Source organism: Eriocheir sinensis, chromosome 4, assembly GCF_024679095.1.
Source record: "Eriocheir sinensis breed Jianghai 21 chromosome 4, ASM2467909v1, whole genome shotgun sequence".
NCBI lineage: Eukaryota > Metazoa > Arthropoda > Malacostraca > Decapoda > Varunidae > Eriocheir > Eriocheir sinensis.
The window spans coordinates 5,500,021-5,518,428 of record NC_066512.1 but is presented as its reverse complement, the minus strand read 5'-3'; the positions used below and the strand labels follow the sequence as shown (position 1 = coordinate 5,518,428).

Genomic DNA, 18,408 nt, shown 5'->3' with positions numbered 1-18,408 from the left:
TTCACCCCTTTTACCAACATCCTATTCACTTAAGATCTCTCGGACTGGAAATCTAAAAAAGGAGAAAAAAACACCTCAGGCCTCTATCAATCGCTCCTCTGCCTTCACAATCGGCCACTCGCTGAATGGGTTTAGTTCGTGGCAGACGTGCTCAGGCAATGTCCCAAGAGCGTCTTTAAAAGCTGCTATAGCGACCTTCACCGAAAGCTTCTTATTTTACCACGCACGGAAAGAGGAAGCACGGATTTTTTATTATTTCTTTTTCTTGTTTCCCTTATGGCGCGCGTAGGCTTTCTTGGTTGGGCCTAGTACTAGTAGTTGGCCCCAGACCGAAGTTGAGGGATTTATAAGGATGAATGAAAAAAAAAAGAAAGCGAATGGAAGCAAGATTTAGTGGTTGAGTGTTTGGAGCGACGAATGAAGAAGGAAGAGGGGTTAGTTATGCTGGTAAGGGCTTGATAGCAGTGCAGCAGAGTGTTTAAGTAGCCTGGGGTGTGACCTGGTAAGAAGTCTTCAGGTCAGTGTCTTCAGCGAGGGGTTAGTTATGCTGGTAAAGGCTTGATAGCAGTGCAGCAGTGTTTAAGTAGCCTGGGGTGTGACCTGGTAAGAAGTCTTCAGGTCAGTGTCTTCAGCGAGGGGTTAGTTATGCTGGTAAAGGCTTGATAGCAGTGCAGCAGAGTGTTTAAGTAGCCTGGGGTGTGACCTGGTAAGAAGTCTTCAGGCCACAGTCTTCAGCGAGGGGTTAGTTATGCTGTTTCTTACCTGGTTCTTACCTGGTTGGGCTCCCTTGGAGGGAACCCCACAGTGGCTAGCACGCCAGTCTTGTGCATTAGAGAACAACAGAAATCCAAGACAAAGAAAGATAAGACTGGAAAGTGTGCTAAAAGCCTGTTTAGAATGTTAATAAGTAGATTGAGCTCAGTAATGAAATAAAGTGTCTCCCAGGAACAGCAAGTCCCTTCTTGAAAGAGTTTAGGTTGGTTGACTCTGCTACCTCTGGGGGGAGTGAGTTCCACAGCCTCACCACACGAACTGAGAAAAATCTATGTCTGGTTTCGGAAGTGATGTGAGGAACAAAAATTTTGAACTTGTGCCCTCTAGATATCCCTTGTTGGTGCCATGGTGAATAGATCTGTAGGTGATATAGCTGACATACCATTGAAGATCTTCCAACATTTAATAATATCTGCCCGCAATAGTCTTCCTTTCACAGAGTAAAGATCTAAAGTTTTAAGTCGCTGATCATAAGACATAGTCTCACAACCTGTGATAAGCTTAGTCCATCGACGCTGAACTGATTCTAGAAGAGATAAGTCAGTAACATAACCTGTGTTCCATACTGGGGATGCAAATTCAAGAAGTGGACGTACATGTGTAATGAATAGTTTAACCATAAAGGAAGGTGAGCGACACAAGGTTGACTTAAGAAAGGAATATGACAAACCAGCAGCCTTTGACACTACAGATTGGATATGGTGATGGAATCTTAATGATGGATCAGTGGTTATGCCAAGATCTACTGCAGCAAAACTGAAACTTAGGGGATTGCCTTTAACAGTATAAAATGAGTACGGGCCCAAATCATAAGACTGACGGAGGTCGGTGCCAAAGCTCATGAGTTTAGTTTTGTCAGCATTAATCTTTAAGTCCCAAGATTCTGCAACTTTAATTAAAGAATCAATATCTCTTTGGACAATACTAATGCCCTCCAACACTGTATTAAGGCTCTGAGGCTTTATCAGAAGATAACGTTTTAGATCATCAGCAAATAATTTTATGTTTGATACTAAAGTAGTGGAGATGTGATTTATGTAAATAAGGAAAAGAGTAGGACCTAACACAGAACCCTGTGGCACACCGCTAATTACTGGAAATGAAGAACTGATCTGTCCGCCCACTACAACTTCCATAGTCCTATGGGATAGAAATGTCTTGATCCAAGATAGAATAACACCATTAATGCCCACTGAATTAAGTTTAGTAAATAGAATCTGGTGATTAACAGTGTCGAAGGCTTTTGAAAAATCAAAGAGAATAAGATCAACCATATTGCCCGTGTCCATCCACTCAGAGACTGCATCATACGTAAGTAAGAGCTGATCCTCCACAGACTTGCCAGAGCGAAAACCAAACTGGTTGACATTCAGTATTGAATTGGCTTCCAAATAATTATGCAGTGCAGCAACAATTATTCTCTAAAATTTTACAGCTAACAGAAGTGAGGCTTATCAAGGATAGTTAAGAGGATCACTTCGTTTACCTTTCTTGAAAATAGGTACTACTGAAGATTTTTTCCAAATTTCAGGAATCTCCCCCGAATTTATAGATGAAACGAATATTTTAAACAGAGGATATGCTAAATTAGTGGAGCAATGTTTTAGTAATACTGGATGAACAGAGTCAGGTCCCATTGCAGTGGAAGGGTTAATAGCACCGAGTTCCCTAGCAACATCATGAACTGTGAAGTGTATCTGGTGAAAGGAGCCATCATGTACTTGGTGTGGTGACTGTGGAAGACCAGAGGGTATGGTAAACACTGAGGAAAAGCACCACCTAAGAGCTGAGCCATCTCTTTAGGGTCGGATACTAAGTTTTCTGCATCACCGAGAAGACCAACGGAAGGACAGCCTACTTTTTCCCGCGTATGTACGAGTGAAATAATTTGGGCTTAACTGAGTAATTATTAAGGATGTCCTCCTCATAAGAAATCTGTTTCTGAGTGGAATAGTTCCTGTACTGGTAATTTACATCCAGAAATGTTTGCAAAGCTTCTAAAGCAAGTACAGAGTTTCTAGCATGTACTGCTCTCATCTGTTTGTAATGGTTCCAACTATTCTTTCGGATGTTTATAAGAGCTCTAGGAGGTTTGTATTCCCATGGTTTGTAAGGGGCACTTGATGAGGAGCGAAGAGTTTTTTGTGGAGCATATGTTCTTCCAAGATAGTTTATATAGGACAAAAATTTATTGTATGAATCATTAGAGTTTATATTCTGGAATTCAAAGTCCCAGTCTACAGTGGACAAGAATTGATTAATTTGCTTAAAATTGGCTTTAGGCCAGAGAGGGGATGCAGCGCTGACATTTGACTTCACAAGTTTGTACTGGAAAATATAGCCACAAAGTATAACACAGTGATCACAGTTGGGAAATGGGGGAAATACATTAGAGGAGACTACTCGATCAGTTTCAGTAGTGAGAAATAGATCTAAAGTATTGCCTGCCCTGATGTTTGTTGGCTCATCAATCCACTGAGTGAGGCCTAATGAGGTGAAACAGTCTAGAAAAAGTTTATCAGTATTAGCAGTTACATTATTTACACCGCCTAGTAACCAAGAGATAGAAGGAAGGTTAAAATCACCAATCACTATTACTTCCCTGTTAGTACAAAAATCTGTTAGAAAATCTATGAGTTTATTATTGTCTTGAAGAGAGTAAGAGGGAGGTCTATAAACAACTACAATAAATATTTTGTAATCTGGAAGAAAGACTGAGCAGACGTTAGGTATTTTGATGTTCATGTTGAGACATCTGTAAGAATTATGTACATAAATGCCAACTCCATGTTTATGAACTGAACCAGAAACGTCATTTCTGAATACGTTATAATTAGTAATTGAAACTGCAGCATCTGGAATAGTACTAATTAACCAAGTCTCAGTAACCCCTAATACATGTGCATTATTTGAAAATAAGAAGTGCTTAACAAATGCAACCTTATTGATAAGACTATTTACATTACACAAACTAACATTTAGTTGGGTAGTAAAGGGGCAGTTGAGCCAAGAGAATCAGAACTGGCAGGCTGGGCTACAGGCTGAGCTGAGGCACCAGCTAGCCTGTTCCTTTGTCGCCTCTCATACAGTTCTTTTCTTTGTTTGAATGTTAAATCCCTATTAACATAAATGCCATTGAACTCGTGGTTGTTTCTAAAAATTTTTGCTTCCATCACTAGCTTCCTACGCGAGTCATCATCGGCAATTTTAACTCTGTAAAGACCCTTGTTTCTATCAATACAAAATAAATCAGACATAGATGGAGTGGTATTCAGAAGATAGCGAGTGATGTTTGCAATGCTAGTCCTTGCATCTTCATTAGACTCGACCTTTACACCCCTGAATATGACTGATTCTTTCCTTTTTCTTCTCTCGTCCATCTCTACTATTTCCTCCCGAATAGACATTCTCAAATCATCCCCAGAGGTAACCTGAGTCGGAGGGGCAGAAGATGAATGCGAGGCAAGAGAGTCCACCCTTTCTGTTAGTTTAGCAATTGCTGAGCACAAGGATCTCACCATTACAAAGAGTTGAGCTAAAGCTGGGTCACCTGAGGAATCCTTACCAGCTCCAGCAACCATAGGACGAGCCCTACACTGAGTACAAACATATTCAACCCCAGCACCTCCTGCCTCACGAATGACATCAATCACACGATCAGATACCCCCATACACAGTGGACTAGGATGAAACCAATTATCACATTTATCACAGTAAAATTTTGTGGATAGCGCAGAAGATTTTATATGTATTACCGAAACACAGTGCAAATTCAATAGGTTTGATACTACAAAGGGACTTTTTAAAGTTGAAAATTTTAGAAACTTGGAGGACAGAAAGGGGGGAGGATTAATGATACTAAGCAGGGAGGAAAATAAACAACATATTGAGGTCATAGCCACTAAACACACAGATTTACTCTGCATCAATCTCAAGAAATATAGTACACATTTTTATATAATATTATTGTATTTATCAGTAAATGACAAACCAAGAAATATTGACATCCTAACTGAAGTGGAAAATTTAGTAAACAAACACAGGGAAGAGGGCATAATAATTTTAGGGGACTGGAATGGACACGTTGGTTTTCTGGGGGAACAGAAGATTGACTGGAATGGAGAAAAGATATTACAAACTCTTGACTTACTGAATGGAACACTATTAAATGACACACCAGAGTGTAAAGGACTGTACACATGGCAGAGTAGAAACCAAAGAAGTGTGATAGATTTTGCAATGGTAAAGCAAACAATGATACAGCATTATGTAGGCTTGGAAATTGATGAAAACAGAGAAGAATTCGATCTTTCTGATCACAACCTACTAAAAACCTTTTTTAACTTTAAAAGAAATACCAACATAAACCATAATAAAGGGTTTTGGGATATAACAACTTATTTGAAAATTAATGAGGAAACTACAAGAAACTTTATACAAGAGTTGAAAAACAGCGGCTCCCTAAACATGGACGACATAACAGACTTTGATAAGAAAATAAAAGTAACCTCAGATACAACAATGAAAAGAACACTTAAATTGCAAGAAGCAGCAACAAATTGATCATTGGGAAAACCTTTTGGAAAAATGTGGCAATCCCAGCTGTCCCGTATGGTACCGACTTAGTAACTTTTTCAAAAAATGAGATTCAAAAACTCCAAACCATTGAAAATAAAGTCTGGCGAACTATTCTGGGGGGGACAAAAGGCCGGCACCCCTTCAAGTACTTTAAGAGGTGAAATAGGAGCATCTAGCATGGAGACCACCAGGCTGAACACAAATAAGCTCAGTTATATTAAATGTTTATTACACAAAGACGACACACTTGTGGGAGAGATATTTAGCAGACTAAGAGAGGAGCACAAGAAGGAGTACTGGCTGAAGAACATACACAACATCACACAAGAGACGGGCCTAGGTCAGGTCAACCTAAGAACTGTTAAGAAGGACCTCATAAAAAATACATTAAGAGAAACTGACGCCACTAAATGGAAAGAGGAAATTAAGCAAAAGAGCAGCCTGAGTCTATGCAAAGAGTTCAAAACAGACATAGAGCAAGAAGATTTCTATGATAACACATTTGCCTCCATAATACTTTTTTAAATGCAGAACAAACACTATAAAGTTAAATGATAGAAGAAGATTTATAGGAGAAACAGTAAGGTGTGATGGCTGTGGTGCTGAGAAGGAAAATCTTGATCACTTTTTATTGTATTGTGAAAACCTAAAAGAAATAACACAGATATATAAGATATTTGATCAGCCTTAGAAAGAAAATTGGCTGGGAGAACCCCTCTTCAGTGACACCATTGGGAAAAATTTATTGAAAAAAGCTCCGAGTGAACTCTGGAAAAAAAGAACAAGTATAGAAGACAAGAAAAGAAAGGCGCTTGCTCTTGCTCTTGCTGTACAGGTGACCCGCTGGAGAGTCAGGGGCCGTATACACAAATATTCTAAGAATAATACTAAGCCTTGCACTTAACAACTTTTAGCTAAGCATAGGCCCTTAAGTATTACTCAGAATTCCCCTTAGCGGACTCTAAGCTAAGTATTTTTTGAGCAAAATACCGGTATGAAGTGCATCGCCTAGCAAAACGACCACTTGCAAAAGCATTGTATATAGCTACCACAGGACATATTATGCAAAGATGAAATAGCTATAATGCATTCAACATGTTATCTATCTGTACACAAAAGCTTGTTTGGAAACAATAGACACATCAATGGAGTAAATGATCGACATAAACGAGCCTTCTTCTTCTTCCTCTTGTGGTCTTTATTGCCTATGATCGTTATAAAGGTGCATCTTTTCATGTTTCCGGTGTACCTCCACTATTCTTTTATGTGTTTTGGTAAAATATGTATATTACTGCCCTGATGTCGTCTCCTCAGCCGCCGGTGACAACAAAGGCGTAGCGCGAAGCGTATCACACGGAACTACCAAATAATAAAAGTAGACAAGTCAAAACAAACTAAATCTAACCAGACCTGACCAAACCTAACTATGCCTAGCCTATGACCAACCTAACCTGACCCCTCTACCCCCAAAATGCAATGTGCTAAGATGCGTTAATTCACACTCCTCAATAGTTTGAAGTTTCTTCAATATTCAAGCTGTTTGTCACTGTACTGTATTCAGAGACCAACATACAGCACATAATGCATTAGCCTCACGTGAGATGGTTACCATAATTTCAGACTCGTGTGTTCAGTGACTTTCTTGTTTATTTATTTTTATATATATCAACTTTCAGTCAGGTTACTCTGGTATATCTTTGCCTCAGTGGGTCAAGTCACACAATCATTAGTACTATTATAAAATGTTCTAATGTTTCCCGAGCTTCTACACCTATCTGCTGTACTATAGATAGGTATAGGTACTTCTCCATTCACAGAAGCAACTTTTCTCAACTATCTTTGACAGGTCTCCCATTCACATTGTTTCACTCTGCTCCAGTGTCATCATATGCTTTCCCTCTCTGTATATTTCCTTTTTCCAAAGGGGATTGTCTTGAATTTCCAGTGTTATATTAATTTGGCCCACCGGTGTTCACTCATTTCCTCTCTTTGAAACTCAGCTTCCCCTTTGTTAACCTTTCTCAGAAGCTTCACCCCATTTCCCCTGAGAGCATGTGAACACTATCATGCCAACTGGTCTTGAATGACTTCTAATCTCCCGACATCTTAAGTGTTAGTTTTGCTGACCCATACAAGATAGCTGTGGGGTTACTACTTTCCCCATCCAAAAGCAACTTCCATATTCATACTGGCTAATTTCCCTTCTCTACCACTGATGTTAACACCCGTCATTTTCCTTACCTTGGCTTCATTCAGTTTTCTTTGTGCTTTCTCCTATGGCCTCCTTGCTTATCTCAAATGCTAAATAACCTTGTGTTTCTATTACCTCTAAGATATTGTTTCCCAGCACCCGCTGTCCTACTGCTGGTGTGAATTTCCATTATTATGTTTAAAGATAAGTTTCCATTCCATACCAAAGTCATTTAGGATCAGGCAAAATCCTTCCACTAATACTACATCATCTGCATAACCCAGGCAAAGCAATACAACTTCTGATGTGTGGGGCTTTATTACTTTTGCCTATATCCACATATACACTTGGAGGAGGGGGAATTATTATGAGCAGAAAGGATTGATTGATTATGTGGCAGTAGAGGGAAGACTGAGAAAGGATATCTGTGACGCGAAGGTAGTAAGCGGGATGTTCGATGGCTCTGACCATCTTGCAAAAGTGGGTGTTTGAAAAGAAAGGTGAAGTAAAAAGGAAATACTGAAGATAGAAAGTTACAGGAAAAAAGAAATAAAAGATGAGTATAACGTGAAATGGCAGAGGCCTTAAGTGAAAAATGGGAAAGTGTGAAAGATAGTACAGATACTGAAAAAGTTTTTGGAACATTTAAAGAAGTAGTGTTAACTACAACAAAAAAGTTGTAGGGATGAAAGTGGTGAGAGATGGAAAAAGAAAAGGAAATTCATGGTGGACAGAAGAGATAAGGAGGATAGTAAAAGAGAAAAGGGAACTTTTTTAAGAAAACTTAAGAAAGAAATGTGGTTGAGCAAGTAAAAAGGGAAAGGAAAAAGAAATATAGAGAATGCAAAATGAAATTAAAACAAGCAATAAAAGAAAGTAAGAAGAGAGTTGGTGAAGACTTTGGAAAAGACTAAGTGAAAAATATAAAGGGAACAGGAAATCATATTGGAAAGAAGTAAAAAACGAAAGAAAAGCATCACCCCAATAATATCTCCCCAAGGAAAATTAATGAAGTTATGGGTGAGAATGGAAAGATGTTCAAAGACGGGGAAGCTGTGAAAGAGACATGGAGAGAATATTTCAAAAACTTAATGAATTTTGATGATGGACGTCCAGCAGCTGTTACAGCAACAGTTTTGAGCGGAGGTAGAGGAGTATATAAAGAAAGAAGTATAACATATGAAGAAGTAAATCAGGCATTAAAAAGATTAAAAAATGGAAAAGCAGCAGGAACTGATGGAATCAATCAAATATTTTCCTTCAGGATGGTAGGAGAAAAAATAATAGCAAAAGGAAAGAAACTATACGCTGCCTTCATGGACTTTGAAAAAGCTTATGACAGATTCGATTGGATTGCATTGTGGGATGTTTTAAAGATTTATGGTGTGGGAGGAAAACTGCTTAGTGCAATAAAGTCTTTCTATGAGGATGCATCTGCATGTGTCAAAATTGGTGGAGAAACAAGTGAACATTTTGAGATAAAGGTGGGATTAAGGCAGGGGCGTGTCATGTCACCATGGTTGTTCAATATTTATATGGATGGTGTCATGAGAGAAATAAAGGGCAAAGTTGGAGTAAAAATGTACGCTGAGGGAAGGCAGTGGGTGCTGAATTCAATCCTGTTTACTGATGACACAGTGCTCATTGCAGAAAATGAAAGTGACTTACAAAACTTGGTCAGTGATTTTCATAGCGTCTGTAAAAGGAGAAAGCTGAAAGTAAATGTCAACAAAAGTAAAGTGATGGTTTGTGAGGGGAGTAGAAGTGAAGTTGTAGATTTTGTATGCCCATATAGAGTGGGAACTGAATGTGAAAAAGAATGCAAAATAATTCTGAATGGTGAAGAAATGGAGGAGGTCAATGAGTTTAAGTACCCTGGATCAGTTATCAGTTGAAAATACAATAATAGTACCAACCCTCACATATGCAAGTGAAACATGGGCCTTGAATGAAAGTCAGAGGTCTAGAGTGCAGGCAGTGGAAATGAGTTATTTGAGGAGTGCTTGTGGTGTGAGTAGAATGGATGGAATAAGTAATGAAAGTGTGTATGAGCATTTTGGAATGTGTCACGGGGGTGAAGGGAATGAGTGATTTTAAAGTGGTTTGGCCACATGGAGCGAATGGAGGAGAGTAAGATGACCAGAAGGGTGTATGTGAGATTGAGGGAGGGAATGTTAGAGGACGACCTCCAGTGAAATGGAGAGATAGGGTGCAGGAGTACGTTAGGGAGAAGGATGAGAGATCCTTGAGAAACTTTGAGCAGGCAAGGAGGGAATGTCCGGATAGAGAAAGATGGAAACTCCTGCCGTGGCCATCCCCTGGTGGGAGCTCCTAAGAGCAGGCATTGATGGGATGATGATGATGAATGAATTGAGAGGAATCACAGCAGAAATGTTGAAGTGTGGAGATGAAGTTACTATATGAATGGTCAAGATATGTGAAGTGGCCTGGGAAGGGGGGGGGGAGGTCCCAGCAGACTTGACAAAAGCCATCATGGTCCCAGTTTACAAGGGGAAGGGCAGGAGAGGGGAAGTGGGAGTTGTAGGGGTATAAGTCTGCTGAGTGTAGGCTACCTGGAAAGGTATATGGAAAAGTCCTAATTGAGACTGCGCAAAGACTTACAGAAGAGAAAATCAGTGAAGAACAAGGAGACTTCAGGAAGGGAAGAGGATGTGTGGATCAGATATTTTCCTTCAGGATGGTGTTTTATTAGAAAAAATATTAGCAAAAGGAAAAAATACTATGCTGCCTTCATGGATCTAGTTATTCTAAAGAAAGTTTATGACAGAGTCGATTGGCTGGCATTGTGGGACGTCTTAAAGATATATAATTCATCAATGTTGTTAAATATTTATATGGATGGTGTTATGAGAAATGAAGGGCAAAGTTGGGGAAATTGAAGTAAAAATGTATGCTGAGGGAGGGAGGGAAGTGGGTGATGAATTCAATCTTATTTGCTGATGACACGGTGCTCAATGCAGAAAATGAAAGTGACTTACAAAATTTGGTCAGTGTTTTTGATAGTGTATGTAAAAGGAGAAAGTTGAAAGTAAATGTCAACAAAAGTAAAGTGATGGTTTGTGAGCGGAGTAGAAGGGAGGTTGTAGAGTTTGTATGCCCATATAGAGTGGGCATTGAATGTGAAAAAGAATGCCAAATAATTTTGAATGGTGAAGAAATGGAGGAGGTTAACGAGTTTAAGTACCTTGGATCAGTTATGTGTAAGCATGGTGGTACAGAAGAAGAGAAAAGAGAAAGGGCATTGCAAGGATTGATTGATTGGAGGAGAAGCTGCGGATCCATCTCTGGCATGCCATCTCATTGTTGGGGGCTGAATTTCTCCATGGCATGGACTGGACCTCTGCCGGACAGCTGGAGAAAGCTGCCATGGCACAAACCCGACTGATGGAGACAACTGATTTCTTCTTCCACATCATGTTTGGCCTTGAAATATGAGTACAAGTTCAAATAAACAACATAATATATATATATATATATATATATATATATATATATATATATATATATATATATATATATATATATATATATATATATATATATATATATATATATTAATTGGGATGTTTTTCTTGATTAGTGTACTATACTAAAAGAGGTTAACCTGGTAGCTGCAGGGATCATGTTTCTTAAAGGCCCCTCCGAGCGAGAAAAATGAGAAAAAATCATCACTCACGCAAACCATTTCATAATATATATCAACACATTTGTGATCAGTTTATGCATCATCTATTTTTGGGGTTTATATCTTGGCAAAAATGTGGCCTATCGCTGGTACACGGTAAAGCCACGAATATGGCCCGTTGCTGCTACCAGGTTAAGTTGGACTATGAATGGACAGATGTTGTTTTAAGAGCATCTGAAATAAACTTATGGGACTGATATATGATAATTAAATCTGTGATATTTATTAAGATGTGTCCAGTGATTTAATTGGCAAAGAATTGCAAAACACAAGCTAAGAAAATAAAAGTACTGAACTGATTGACGTATCGACACAGGAAATGGCCGTCGGAGAAATAAGAATGGATTAGTAATTAATATACCCGAAGCAAGAACTAAAAGACATTGCATCGACATAAGTATATGATAGAACAACAGGCATTATCTACATGAGTTATTTACTGCACAGTGCACACTATATGGGCTGGCAACATTGTCTTATTTTCTAGCAATTGAAGTTGCTTATATTGTGCATTATATTCTTGCATGGGAATGACTGCTTGATGCTGGATGATAAAAACTAAATGATTAAACAATAATGTTATGTGGCGAATACCAGCTTGAGGTCACTCTAGGTCTAGGAGGACTTGCTCGTTGTTGTCAATGTCATCACAATCACTGCAAATAGATACATTACAATTAGAAATGCTTTGGTACCTGCCCTATATCTATATCTATACTTGTCCAGAAGTCAAAACTCTTGACTCATGGACCAATTTGCAATTTTTTTTGTTCAAAAAGATTTTAGCATTGTTGATTGACTTTAATAGCTATTTGGGAGTAAGACTAAGAATAATCATAAAATTCACTTTTAGATCTTCATAAGAAAGGAAGCTGCAAATAACAAAAGCCATAATATACTGTGAACTAATTAATTTTAAATGTGAAAAAAAAGACATGACCAAAACAAATTAAACAATACTACAATGCTAGCTAGCATGGGTATTAGTACCATTTTGCAACACCCAGGGATTCCTGGGAGGTATTTTACAGGAAGGATAGCTACCGTTCGTTAAGGAGGATCAATGAGGTTAGGTGACGTTTATAATTTTTTGTTAAGTTAAAATAAGGCAACATTCTGAATGATAGTTAGTTTGGTAAAAAATTTACGTCCAAAATCAAAATGTTTGTTTAAAAAATAGTCAGTAACACAAATCGGAAATTTATCTGAGCTAGGAGAGGTGAACTTATATTAAGTTAGGTATGTCAGAGCAAGGTTTCTAAACAAGTTGATTTAGGATTAAAGGAAAAAAGTCATAAGTGATGCAAGCTTGAGTACTAGAGCAAGTTCGGTTTAAGAGCTACCGGTACGTCAAATTGATTTGGTTTGGTTACTAAAAATAAGCAGAGGAAGGTAATTTTGTTAGGACACTTCTGACATTTAAGTTAGGTTAAAAATATCAACTTTTCTAAATAATTGCTGATTTGGTTAAAACTGCCTATCTTAAATAACAGATTAAGTTGAAATAACTATATGTCAATGATAAATTTACCCAGGTTAGGTTTGGTTTATCGTTGCTGGGAGGTTAGTCAAGTAAAAATTAAATAACAGACACTAGTGACCCAAATAGGTATTGTTTAGGGTTTGGTAAGATTGGTGGGAAACGTTTGTTGAAGTCAGTCACAAGATTAACAGGTGTGTTAGGTTTAAAGAGTTGAATATTGTAAAGGATAAGTCTGGCGAGGTAAAATATTGGCTCACCTGTGTTCGTTCCTTGGGCAGGAGTCTGTGGCTGCCGGTGTTGATCACAGGTAAGATACACGTGCACCAGTGATGACTGGACCTTCACAGACTACCTAAGGTGAGTGATAACAGACACTGGATGCCCTCCAGGCGATGGCTGGGGGCTGTATAACGCCAGCCACACACTGCGGCCCGCGGGGCTTCCAGCAAGGTTACTCCCAGGGCTCTTTGTGTAACAGCCTGTGGATGGTGGCAGGCGGTCACCAGCCATCGCTTGGAGGGTCTCCAGTGTCTGTTATCACTCAATCTCTGTCAGTCTGTGAAGGTTGCACCTGCATTTTACCTGTCAGCGAACACCACTTCAGTCGTGATGGCCATGTAGGTGTTTCCAAGGTCCGCCTCGCCGAACCACTCATCTCAGCACGGTCAGCACAGTCCACAGATATTTCAGGATGAGTTTCAAATCATTACACGCCTCCAATTCGTCTAGACGAGGGAGATATATTAGGAGGTGATGCCTTTCATCCCGCTGTAATCCACCATGTTGCAATACTTATGCATTTTTAACGGTGCTAAGGGAGCCCCTTCCCCGCCTTAAATTTTCCGCCCGCTAAGTGCTCCAGCTTCAGCGCTAAGCGGCCCAGCGCCATTTTAAGTAGAAAACTTAACGATTCTTTGCCGTTAAGTGCACTTAGCGATGCTAAGAACTTTTGTGTATACCGCCCCAGGCCTTCGCATCGGCACACCCTGTAAAAATAAAACAACAGTATCCATTACAAATCTTCCAATTCCCTATTTCTTGCACACCACATCTTTTCCAGAAAACTCTTCATGGCTTCTATAATTCTATCATTTGCTTCATCACTCAGTCCCGGCAGCAGCAGCATCCATTCCCTCTCTGTCCTTGCAATCCTCCCATTCACATCCCTGCAGCCCATCTCACTCAGTGCCACCCTCATCATCTCCGTCCTTTCTCTCCGGTACCTCCCACACACCTGTATCACATGCACGACAGTTTCATCCACACCCCTGTCACATATCTGACACACTTTGCTGCGGGACTCAGACCACCTGTAGTTTCTTGCATTCACATTCATACACTGCGCGCGAGCTTGGAAGAGAAGATCACCACCACCCAGGCTTCCATCATACCAGCTGACACACTGCGGGGCTTCCTTTTCCCTGTACCACTCCAAAGTAGTCTTTCGCTCCATCGCATGCTTCCACCTCCTCAGACCGTCACCTTTCACTGCACTGTCTATCTCTTTCTTCCACTTTCTCACATTCCATTCTAGACCCCCACTATTTCTGTCAGTCACCTTCCATTCAAAGAAACGCCTCCCTTCCTCTCTGCTCACCCACCTGACTCGCATACCACTGTCACCAACCATTCTCATGCAGTTTTTAATCCATTTGCTCTCATGCACACTCCACAAGTAGACCTTCCGTGCCAATCTCGCGTCATCCATTCGTTCCAGTCTGACTTTGTATCTAAGGGTAGCCTTCCTAAATCTTTCCCTAAAGGTACTCCACCCCATATCACCCCTCAATGCTTCCACCGCTGCATACCTTGGTGCATTCAAAGCTAACCTACCGATCCTATTTTGCCCTACTTCCAATTTATCCATTTCCAACTCACTCCATGTAATCACCTCCATCCCATACATCACACTCGGCACTGCTACACTCTTCCACACCTCTCTCAGCACATCATACATGCTCTCATTCTTGCCGCACTTCCCAGACGGCCCACCCATTGATTAACTAGGCTAATCTTCTCATTCTTTGTCCTTTCACATCCTCTCGGACTCATCCATACACCCAGGTACTTGTATGCATCTGTTTGCCCTAGCTCTGTGTCTCCTAGCCTCCAGGTCCTATTTCTCTCATCTTCTGCCCCATTCACAACCATTATCTGACTTTTCTCACTACTATATTTCACTCCAAAATCTCTCCCATACTCATTCACCACATCTAATAGTTCCTGCAGTTCCTCCGCTGACTCACTCATGACTACCACGTCATCTGCATACAGAAGCACACATACCCTGTCTTCTCCCACTTTTACTCCTGCATTCTTTCTCCTCATCCTGGCTGCCAACTCCTCAGTGTACAGACTGAAGAGAGTTGGAGACAGGATGCAGCCCTGCCTAACACCTCTTTCACTCCTCACCCACTCTGTCTCTAATGTTCCTAACCTATACCTGGCTCTTGTATCCACATACATGCTCCTAATGATTCGCACTATCTTATCACTCAAACCTACTTTCTCCAGTACCTTGCACATCACCTCCCTGTTCACTCTATCATACGCTTTCTCAATATCCAGAAACCCAAGATGCAACGGACTTCCATTCTTCCTTTTCCTTTCTATCATCTCATTTACCACATACATATTGTCCTCTGCCCTCCTGTCTGTGCGAAAACCATTCTGCTCCTCACCCAGCACTCTCTCTCTTTCAATCCACTTACACAGCCTTTCATTCAACACAGCACAGAAAATCTTTCCCACCGTATTCGCCAGGGCTATCGGCCTATAATTCTTCAGCTCTTTCTTACTCTTATGTCCTCCCTTGTGTATCAGTCACTCTGCATTCGTTCCATTCCCGAGGCACTCTCATTCTCCCATACACAGTTGAATAGCTCAGTCATCCTGTCCATCACCACCTCACCTCCATTCTTATACAATTCATACGGGATCTCATCCAGCCCTGCACGAAATAAAGAAAATCAGGGCGGGCCGTTGCAAAGGCTGACCCCAAGAACATCAACACAACAACAGAACATGTGTGTGTGTGTGTGTGTGTGTCTCCCCGCCCCTGTAAAGCCTCTTCCCTCGACCTTCTCCTGCCCTCCTGACCCTCACATCCTCCTCAGTGCCGATGATGACCTGCCAACACGGGGCTGTGCAGGAAGGAAGGAGTAATGGCCTGGGGTGGGTGAGTGTGTCTGGCCGTCAGGGTGAAGGAAGGAGTAATGGCCTGGGGTGAGTGTGTGTGTCTGGCCGTCAGGGTGAAGGAAGGAGTAATGGCCTGGGGTGTGTGTGTGTCTGGCCGTCAGGGTGAAGGAAGGAGTAATGGCCTGGGGTGTGTGTGTGTGTCTGGCCGTCAGGGTGAAGGAAGGAGTAAAGGCCTGGGGTGTGTGTGTGTGTCTGGCCGTCAGGGTGAAGGAAGGAGTAATGGCCTGGGGTGAGTGTGTGTGTCTGGCCGTCAGGGTGAAGGAAGGAGTAATGGCCTGGGGTGAGTGTGTGTGTCTGGCCGTCAGGGTGAAGGAAGGAGTAATGGCCTGGGGTGAGTGTGTGTGTCTGGCCGTCAGGGTGAAGGAAGGAGTAATGGCCTGGGGTGAGTGTGTGTGTCTGGCCGTCAGGGTGAAGGAAGGAGTAATGGCCTGGGGTGTGTGTGTGTCTGGCCGTCAGGGTGAAGGAAGGAGTAATGGCCTGGGGTGGGTGTGTGTGTCTGGCCGTCAGGGTGAAGGAAGGAGTAATGGCCTGGGGTGTGTGTGTGTGTCTGGCCGTCAGGGTGAAGGAAGGAGTAATGGCCTGGGGTGTGTGTGTGTGTCTGGCCGTCAGGGTGAAGGAAGGAGTAATGGCCTGGGGTGAGTGTGTGTGTCTGGCCGTCAGGGTGAAGGAAGGAGTAATGGCCTGGGGTGAGTGTGTGTGTCTGGCCGTCAGGGTGAAGGAAGGAGTAATGGCCTGAGGTGGGTGTGTGTGTCTGGCCGTCAGGGTGAAGGAGAATGCTAGCTGCTATGTACCGGCTCCTATGTACCACTGCTTTGGCTTATATGTACCATTGTTGGGCTGCTATGTACCGACTCCTATGTACCACTGCTTTGGCTTATATGTACCATTGTTGGGCTGTTATGTACCGGCTCCTATGTACCACTGCTTTGGCTTATATGTACCAAACAAGGCTGCTATGTACCAGACACCAAGTAGTAAGCTGGCTCTATATGAGATGGAGGTAAGTTTGGCAGCGCCATTATCTGCCGAATGAATTGTCTTACAGCGAGTTGATTAATATAGGCATTTTGTAGAGCTAGTCTCTTCACTCTGGGGTACACTGCTTGGGCCCAGTGAAACCAGCAGCCATGAAGGGAAGCCTCGGGAATGCACACTCGCACTGCTGACCATAGTGCTCTTTCAAAATCCAAAACAACTTCACAAACAGATGTTGACGTTAAATCAGTAATTTTTCTTATGACAGCTACATAGTCCTTTTTCTTTCTTCTTGACATTAGGACAAAGCACAATGGAACCTGTTTCATAATTCCATCCTTCTTTATAAAACTGTGCACACTAAAAAGCTGAACAAAAGGGGTACAAACAATTTTAAAAGTTCCGTCCATGTACCAAACTTTAGATTTGGACAGGTGTTGCAACTGAATTGGTTTTGCAAATATGAGATGCTGTTGTCCATTTTCAAATAGATCAGCTTGAAGAAAGTCCTGTGGAACATGATCTGTGTTTAATTCAAAACTATTATCTTCAGGGTGTTTTGGACGTTGTCCTTCCCTGGCGCGATTGGTGCATCTGACTAGAGTGTTTATATTTGGTAAGGGAACATCTGAATTTTCCCAGCTTGAGAGTGCTTTCTTTACTATTTCCCCAGATGATGCAAATGGAAATTCCAAAGCAGACTTTTTAACGAAAGCTCGTGCCGATGCTTTGAGTTCAGCACCAGGATCCTCAGGATGTGTGTGTTGGTGGTGTCCACTTTTGAAGTTCATTGTTCCTATTTGCTGTGAAATTGTTGCATAGCACTTTTTACCACGGTAGCTGCATATCCATTTGACTGAGACAGATGACTCGCTTCCTGGTGTTCGTAAAACCCAAAGAATCAGCAAGGAGAGAGCTGCCTTTTCTTGTTCCACCGGAAACAATTTTGTAGGTCACAGGAGTGTCTGCAAGGATCGTTGTTGGTAACGCTTCATCATCTAATGATGTTTCTGCAGCTGGCGTGATGTCATCAATAGGAAGTGTGATGTTGAAGCCATTGGGTGTGTTGCTGATTATTGCAGGCTGCTCTTCGACTGGGAAGGCATTAAAAGGATCATCGGCATCACCTGAAACCAGGGTAAAAAATATGAGCAAATGTACATGGAAAGTGAGTGGGGAAAATGAAAATAAGAGGGATAAGGGAAAACATGAGTGAGACAGGAAAGTGAGTAAGTAACAAGGTACATACATAGTAATGCAAAGGGGTACAACTAAACCTAAATGACTACAAATGACTTCAAAATACATAAAGGAATACAGAGGAGAGAGAGAGAGAGAGAAAGAGAGAGAGAGTTACAAAGGAAGGCAAACAACAACAGACCTATGAGTCCTCACTACGGCTGTTTGTGTAGAAGAGAGAGAGAGAGAGTCTATGGGCATAAATTAGTACCCCTCCTCTCCCACCCATCCTTATCTAAATGCTCATGCAATAGAAAGCTAAGG

General features: G+C 41.3%; 1 long non-coding RNA gene across 1 annotated transcript; it reads right to left on the bottom strand.

The window, feature by feature from the left end:
- Window positions 1-7,190: 7,190 nt before the first annotated feature.
- Window positions 7,191-13,700, bottom strand: LOC127008122 (uncharacterized). The gene is made up of 3 exons (XR_007760818.1): window positions 12,990-13,700; window positions 11,844-11,905; window positions 7,191-10,987 (listed from the first exon to the last, which is right to left on the bottom strand). It is a non-coding gene; the product is annotated as an uncharacterized LOC127008122 (long non-coding RNA).
- Window positions 13,701-18,408: the final 4,708 nt, after the last annotated feature.